The sequence below is a fragment of the Ursus americanus genome, chromosome 3, assembly GCF_024610735.1.
Source record: "Ursus americanus isolate L20-20 chromosome 3, mUrsAme1.1.p, whole genome shotgun sequence".
NCBI lineage: Eukaryota > Metazoa > Chordata > Mammalia > Carnivora > Ursidae > Ursus > Ursus americanus.
The window spans coordinates 76,022,321-76,031,066 of record NC_142129.1 but is presented as its reverse complement, the minus strand read 5'-3'; the positions used below and the strand labels follow the sequence as shown (position 1 = coordinate 76,031,066).

Genomic DNA, 8,746 nt, shown 5'->3' with positions numbered 1-8,746 from the left:
ATTTACATAAAAACTTAAAAACAAACAAACAAAAAATGTAAACCATATCATGCTGATTTACCAATTTCAAACCTTCAAATTTGGGGACAAAACTCAAAATTTTACTATGCCTGTAGGTGATACACCTCCAGCTACGTTTCTCATCTTGTCTTTTAAAGGCCCCTTATTCCTCATCTCACTAAGTGCTAGCCAGCCACGTTATCTTTCTTTCTGTTCGTCTTTCTTATCTCCGCTTTCAGAGCTTGCTGTGTCCTAAGCTGGAATGTAACTAAATTCCCAGGAGACACATGGCTTCTTCACATACTGTGGGGCTTAGCTGACCTTGAGGTGGGCTTGTCATGATGTTCCAATAGGAAGCAACTTCCCAACCCCAGACACATTTGAATGCCTTGCTCTGCTTTATTTTTTTCCAAGGATTTGGCATTCTCAGAAATGATTTTATGTATAGTTTGTCAGCACCACAAAAGCAGGTGCTTCTGTCTTCATAGGGTCGAGATAATTTAACTTATGTTAATGAGTTAATAACTTAGCTTAAAATTTTAACTTAAAAAGCAATAACTTTTTTTAAAAGGGCATTCTTTCTTTCCTGAATTTAAACATCAATTCATTACTGTGTGTCTTTGCTGCTGGGTAAAAGCATTTCTTAAGGACCAAACACAGGAATCCAAGGCTATACTGCAGGCAGAAATGTGGTTTCTCCAGGGTATGAAATCCTAGATATGTCAACCTGAGAATCTGTTAAAACTGCTCAAAGGAGTTTATCCACTTTTTTCAACTCATACACCAAAAATGGGTTTTAGATTATCCAAACATTCATCATTTAGGTCTAGTAGCTGTTGAATGGAGCCCATAGACGTCTAAGGAGGGTGTTTACCATCATGACGATCCTCTTCTATTTACCCCAGTTATAGTACAAACAACTGACATTATTTTCTATGTGCCATTATATTTAAAGAATGTTGAGAAGCACTGCATGGACCTACCATCTTTCCACATGCTCTTCATAAACATCTACTCCATTCGTGGTGCAGATGATATCCCCCAGTGTTCCTCTGACCCCTCAAAGCTCTGGACTATCCCATTCTATATCAACATTCTTCTGGTGCTAATCTAAAATTGATCTCGATCAGAAAGTCTTCCCAATATATCACATAAATTCTCATTCTACTTGGTGAATTTCTTTTTTATATATTTAGATTAATTCCTTGATTAATTTATGTACTCACAAAATTCCTTTACTAAATCTCCCTAGTAATTATGAAAATATAAGGTCTCACCTATCAGAGCTGGATTATCACAGCTAGTATCACTTTCTTAAAAAAAAAAATGAGGAAACTACTGTGTTGCCTTCAGCCTTTGTACCTTCCAAGAGGTCTTGGATTTAGACATAAGTAAGAGAAAGCAACCAAAGAAGGTTTCAGGGAAAGGCCTGGCCACCAAACATGGCTTGAGGGCCTGGAGCTAGAGAGGAAGAAGATACCAAGAATCCAAAAGCACCAGAGAAAGGCCTCATTGAGAGCTTAACCACTGTGTTACTTGAACTACCAGTAATAAAGGTTATGCCAATTTTTTTTTATTGGGATGCAAATTTATTATAAATGGAAGTATTTCTGTAGATGTTCCTTCTATCTCTACACCTTGGGGAAATTTGCTAAACAGTAAGAACACATTCTCATAGGAATCTACCAGTCAGTTCTTAAAGTAATACTTTTTTCTGTCCTGTAGCACTCTCTCTCTCTCTCTCTCTCTCTGTCTCTCTCTCTCTCTAGTTGTTAAAACATTTAATGTATTTGATAGGAGCTTCTTTAAGAGCTGGGATGCTACATGAATCTTCATAATACAAAGTGAGTGCATTTTTTTTCATTATCCTAAGTCAGTAGGAAAAAAGCATTAGGTCAGAATTTAGTAACCCGATCCTAGTTCACCTTCTGAACTTGGAGGCCCCGCTTCTATCTTGGCAGACAGGCCAAACAAAGAAAGCCCAGAATTACTACATGGCACCAGCTTCTTCTTCCCAAATGAGATGAGACATAGGAAAAATCTAGGTAATTGTAATTAAAAGCCAAATAAGCAGAATAAGCAAGATAAACTCAGTCCAGCTCAGCTAACATTTGAGTTGATAAATGTCCATTTTGAGCCAGGCAGTTTTTAAAGAGCATATACTCCCTATGGAGATATTCTGGTGAAATAGAAAGGCAGATCTTAGCCTAAAAAGGGGAAGCCCAGAAGACTTAAAAAAGGAGACAAATATTAAATGAGTAAGGCCTTTCAAGAGTGTGGGGATTTATAAAGTAGTGGCTTCCAGGCTGAGGGAACAGTACCCTTAAATGCATTTCCTTTACTGTTCTTGAGTTTCTCAGTGCTAAGCTATCCAATCCTTCATGCGTTATAGTTCATATCTTAGTCTACTTCCTCACCAGGGTATGTTAGAGAGGCCAGAACACGATGTCATGTTGGGAAAAGCACTTTTATGTGAGTAAATTGGACCAATTTTGTGGTTCTCCTACCTTTCCATTCCACTTGTCAGTACAATTTCAAAAATAACTATTAATCTGTACAGTTACTAACTTATGTATTTTGGATAAATGATTAAAAAGAAAAATAAAAACAACAGCAATATGACCTCTAAGTATAATCATTTCACAAAACAAAGGGCATTTTAACAACAAAAATCGTAGAAATGTTTCTTAAGCAAAGAATAAAGTCATTAAGTTGCTTTATACATTTTTTTTCTAACATCTTTTAGTTTTAATTTGGCCCAGACTCAAGATTGTTTTCACAGACTGACTCCAGAGTACAAAGTGATTGGGAATATGGGAGTATCCTTTCTCAAACTTGCCAGCTTATCCTCATCATTTTTCTCACTATAGTTACCTGGTAGATACTTGCATCTTCAAGCACATAGGTTCGAGGAACTTCCAAGTCTCCTTCTGGTTTTCATTTGCTTATAACCTTAAACCACTACTGACTTTAAAGTGTTCAGCATAAAACCCAATTTGTGCCTTTATTCATTTACAACAGATGGCCCCAGAGTGAAAAGGGGGAGCAGGTTATAGCTTCCCTTTTTTGTAGCCCCTTTATTAAAATCACTTGCATCATTTTTATAAGGATCACACTTTTTTCTAAGATGTGACTCTTATAAAGGATACACACTTCATTTTAGAACAGTTTAGTAAGTAGTAAACCTGGACTCTCAAAGTCTCCATAAAAAAGTTATGGCCAAACTGACCTTCATCTTAATCACAATACCCAAACCTAATAGTTTCCCAAACATGCAGAAGCCCTAAGCAGAATGACATTCCAGTAACATATGCTGAAGTTACAACTGTTGACCATGAACGTTGCCAGCCCTAAAAAGACCAAGAGCTATTGTTTACCAGGGTGAGAAATGGGACAAGAAAGAATTATTACTCTTTTTGTTAAAGATATATTGTCAGTTTGCCAAAGGAACGGTAGTTAAATTTCTTCTAAAAATTATAGTTCTGGGATATGAGTAACTATCACCTATAATAAATACATCCTTTAAAAATTTTGACTATAATTTGAAGGGAAGACTCAAGAAACAGGCTATTAAAGAGAGGGATAAAAAATTATAGGTGTAAAACAAATTAGCAAATAATGTTAATTTAAAAATATTGAAAGAAGGGGGGCACCTGGGTGGCACAGCGGTTAAGCATCTGCCTTCGGCTCAGGGCGTGAACCCAGCGTTCTGGGATCGAGCCCCACATCAGGCTCCTCTGCTATGAGCCTGCTTCTTCCTCTCCCACTCCCCCTGCTTGTGTTCCCTCTCTCGCTGGCTGTCTCTCTCTGTCTAATAAATAAATAAATCTTTAAAAAGAATATATTGAAAGAAGGAATTGTGGGAAAGAAAAGCATACCCTCTCTCTCTGCATAGAAAGCATGCCTTTTTTGATATTACATCACTGGACCATGTAAAATTCCCACCAATTAGTCTCACACTTTGTCATTTAGCTTACAATATACAGTATAGACTATGGTAACAGATTGTGCTGGGCTAGTAAGATAATGCACGGTCTGGATCACTGAATATGTCTTCATAGTAACAACTGCATAAAAATACTTAAAAAAATCAATTAGCAATGATGGAGGTCTTTTCAGTAATAACATAAAAGATAAAAAAATGTATTTTCTATTTGGTAAAGAAAAGTACAGGCAGAAATAAAATCTATTTTAATCACTAAATGTACGCCTCAGGAACAACTGCGTGACCAAAATAAGTATAGCTTTAAAGTGGCAAGGGGTAGAAGTAAAACTAAACTTCGGGAAAACCAGTCTTTGAATGATAATTGGTTTGAGAAATGTTAGATCTTTCAACCTGTAAAGGAATGAATGATAAATATTTAGTTTTAATTCAGTTAGATTTACATTGTTCCATTTAAATGACTCTTTTAAGACATACACAGTATTAACGTTCTCAAATATAACAAAAGAATGGGGAATAGTTTAATAAATTTATAGTCCTGTTTTATATTCAGATTTTAAAGATTTATTTATGTATTTATTTGAGAGAGAGCGAGTGAGCACACAGAGGCAGAGGGAGAGGGAGAAGCAGGCTCCCCACTGAGCAGGGAGCCACACGCAGGGCTCAATCTCGGGACCCTGAGATCATGGCCTGAGGGTAGAAAAAATTAATGTATGTTTTATTTCTTAGCTAAAATAACCTATTCTTATCAAGGCAGTAAATATCCAGTGTAGAAAATTAGAAAATAAAGGGAGGAAGAACAATACGAACATTCTCCCAAACCCAAACATACTAGACTATTGACTTTCAGATCTTTTTCTAAGTATAAAGACCTTGCTTTTTCCTTGAAATGTGATCTTATGATACATACTCTTTTGTGATCTGTTTGTCATCATTTGTCTTCATTTCACCATTTCTGTATTGTACCTTTGTTTCCATTTCTTCTATTTCCATTCCACTTTTTGACTCTTTAGTGCACAGATTATATTTAAATTATCTCCAATAAACCTAAAGTTGTTCCAATCAGTACTTAATTCAAGATAAAGAATCACTTTTGGCTGTGATGTCTCTAAAACTTCTTTTCATTTTTATTTGATGTTCTTGAAACCTTCTTCATCTATCAATTTGCCTATGTCTCCATCCATTTCAAAACTTTTTATGACCAAAACGTCTAACATTTATGAAGTAGGAAAAGAAGATAACTGTGTCTATTTATGTATCACACTAATGGTATCCTTAATTACTAACAAAATATATACTGAAAACGGTTCTATTTTTTATTATTAACATATAATGTATTATTTGTTTCAGGGGTACAGGTCTGTGATTCATCAGTCTTACACAATGCACGGCACTCCCCACGACACGTACCCTCCCCAAAGCCCATCACCCAGCCACCCCATCCTCCCACCCACCTCCCCTCCAATGTTTTTGTCATTGCTCTATATGGGTATGAGTGTCTAGTTAAATTAATGTGTTTTATAGGCACTTGGACTAATTCCACTTTGGGTGTTTATACGATCAATTCAATACATGGTTTCATTTGTTTCTATTTGTTTTCAGGTTTTAGGAATGCTATTTTTTCCCCTTTTAAATGTTTTGTTTTACAATTATGCAGAATATTTACATGGTTCTAGGAAAAAAACCTACAAAACAGCATATTCGAAGAAGTCTAGCTGTTATTTCTGTCCTCTTCATCTTCTTCTCTCTTATTTCTAAAAGTATCCATATGTTTTCTAATTTCAAAATTATTTTTCCAGATCTTACAATAAGCTATACGCATATGTATGTATTAACAGTTAATATGTTTGCTTTTATATTTTTTAAAGATTTATTTATATATTTGAGAGAGAGAGAGAGAGAGCACAAGCAGGGGGAGTGGCAGGCAGAGGGAGGGGCAGAAGCAGGCTCCTTGCAGAGCAGGGGGAGCCCCAAGTGGGACTCTATCCCAGGATCCCGGGATCATGACATGAGCAGAAGGCAGTCGCGTAACCAACTTAGCCACCCAGGTGCCCAGGGAGAGAGAATCTTAAGCAGACTTTGCACTGAGCAGGGCCCTACACGGGCCTTGATCTCACGACTCTCAGATCACAACCTGAGCCAAAACCAAGAGTTGGAAGCCTAACCAATGTGTCACCCAGGCACCCCTGTTTGCTTATATTTAATGTGTTCCCATTTATACTTATTACATGTATAATAGCATGTTATACCCACTTTCTCCATCTAGCTTTCTTTAACAATACATACTGGGGAAAAATCCTTACTAGTCATATTCCTTTCATTGTGTTAGGATTAGTATTGCCTAGAACTCTATTGGTTTACTTTACTGTGTGCATTTAACCAACCCATGTCCCTTCTTGATATACATTTGGGTTTTTTTCCAGGCTTTATTTTTCATGTATTGCTACCATAAATAGCCTTTTACACATCATTTTATTTTTCATATTTTTTTCAGTGTATCTCTGGGATATGTTCTTAGAAGTAGTATTACTGGGTCACAAAACAAATGCAAAAATGTTGCTGGTAATTATTAAATTTCCTTCCAAAGTGGTTCTAACATTTTGCATTTCCATTACCAATATAGGAGAATGTTTTATTCATTTTCATCCACAGAGAGTATTGCCAAACTTTTGGATGTTAGCCAATACAATATGTGAGAAATGGGATCTCAGGGTGTTTTTAATTTGCAATTTCTTATTATGAGCAAAGCAGAACATCTTTCCATATTTTTCAGAGCACTTGTATTTCTGTTCTCTTTGAGCTACCTGAATTTTTTTTTTTTCATTTTTCTATAGCACTGGGACTTTTGGTTTTAGATTTAACAGAGTTAATGGGTTACCCTTATCTATTGTACAAATTACTTTTTTTTCAGTTTGTCATTTTCCATTTTTCAGTGGTGAATTTATCAATTTACTGATATTTTCCATAATTTTGTTTATAAATTGTGTCCTAATATGGGCAGTTTTCTCCATTCTGGATTTTTTAGTCAAACCTACCACCTATGTTCTCTTCTAGTACTTACAAGATTAAAAAAAAAAAAAAATCTCTAACCCATTTAGAAGTTATCCAGCACATAATGGGAGGACTGGACCCAAATTTATTTTCTTTACGTAGCTCTCATTACACAAATTTACTTATTACAAAGTTGTATCTTTTCCTCCCTGATTTGAGATGCCATTTTTATCTTACACCGACATTGCATCCTCAATTTGGAATATTTCCAGATTTTCATTAATCAGGTATGTTTTTAATTAACACTGATTTGTTGACATGAATGGGACAGTTGTCCAAAAGAACATCCTCCCTTCTGATTTTGTCTGCTTGCTTCCTCTTGATGTCCTTTAGCTTATTGCTCTTTCTGTGATATTTTCAGTAAACTGTTAAGTTAAATGTGAAAGCTTGATGGATTCAAATGAGACATTTTTGACTAGAATAATCATTGCTGAAATTATATACCTCATATTATATCATAGCAGAAATTACATATCTTGTCGACCTGCCCTCAAAGCTGCTAAAATTATCTACCACATTTGTTAACATAAATGATCTCTCTGTTGTACGTTTTTCCCTTGAGATATTTCTAATAACAAAAATTAGGATTAAGTTTCTTTAAAATAGATTGATATATTTTATAAAAATAATACACAGACTAGAGGACAAAAATAATTGAAAATGTGTTTGTTAAGGTTGCTAGAGTTATAGGTATTTTCTTTTCAAAATTATCCTTAATGTTGTATTTTCATGTACTTCTACACTTTTAAAAATTTAGTTATATCATTATTAAAACAAGGGTCAAAACTATCTCACCCAAATCATATCATCAGTAGATACTTTAATCGGTTTTGGGGTTTTTTGGTTGTTGTTTTGTTGTTGTTTTGTTTTGTTTTTAGAGAGAGAGTGCACATGGTAAGAGACTGAGGGAAGGGCAGAGGATGAGGGAAAGAGAGAATCTTAAGCAGTCTCCAAGCCCAGCACAGAGCCTGTCACGGAGCTAGATCCCTGGACCCAGAGATCATGACCTGAGCTGAAATCAAGAGTCAGACATTCTACTTACTGAGCCTCCCAGGCGCCCCTCATCAGTAGATATTTTAATGACATATGTATCATTCAAACATTTTCTCTTTTTACTTATTCCCTTATTCCAAGCAAAGGAAATGAAAAATTAGATCCATATTCAACATTTTTTAAAAAAAATTGATGACTATAAATTCTGATTTTTAAAAATGTATTTATTACTTATTTTCAATTTTTAAATTTGCTTTTTATGAATTAGTTTTTCATGAATTTGCATGCCTTCCTTGCAGAGTCCATGTTAAACTTCTCTGTATTGTTCCACTTTTAGTATACATGCTGCCAAAGCCAGCCCTGTTTTCAGTTCTATAGAATTATTACTAATAGACAATTAATATAATTGAGATTTGACAGGTAATTATTAAACAAATTTTATTCATTTTTTTAATGAGATGAATGGGTTTTTACTCTAATTATTTTATGCAGACGTGGATTAATATAACTTATTTCTAGAATCACCCAGGATTCGACCTCAAATTTACTCCTCTTTTTCATGGTTATAAATGCCAACAGTAAGCAACATATTTCATATTTTAAAAAATGAATAAATGGAAATGAAAATTATTCTAGCAGAGATATATCACTCAATTATTTAAACTCTTTCTGTGTTGTATGCCAAAATTATATTGTGATCTTTTAACCAAATTACTTTTAATGATTTATTAGCTGACAACTCAATTAGGTCTTCCTTTA

The 8,746-nt window shown here is 34.9% G+C and overlaps 1 non-coding gene across 1 annotated transcript; it reads right to left on the bottom strand.

The window, feature by feature from the left end:
• Positions 1 to 8,246: 8,246 nt before the first annotated feature.
• LOC123789680 (U6 spliceosomal RNA) lies at positions 8,247 to 8,348 on the bottom strand. Its single transcript, XR_015724087.1, has one exon. It is a non-coding gene; the product is annotated as a U6 spliceosomal RNA (small nuclear RNA).
• Between the last annotated feature and the right edge of the window lie 398 nt (positions 8,349 to 8,746).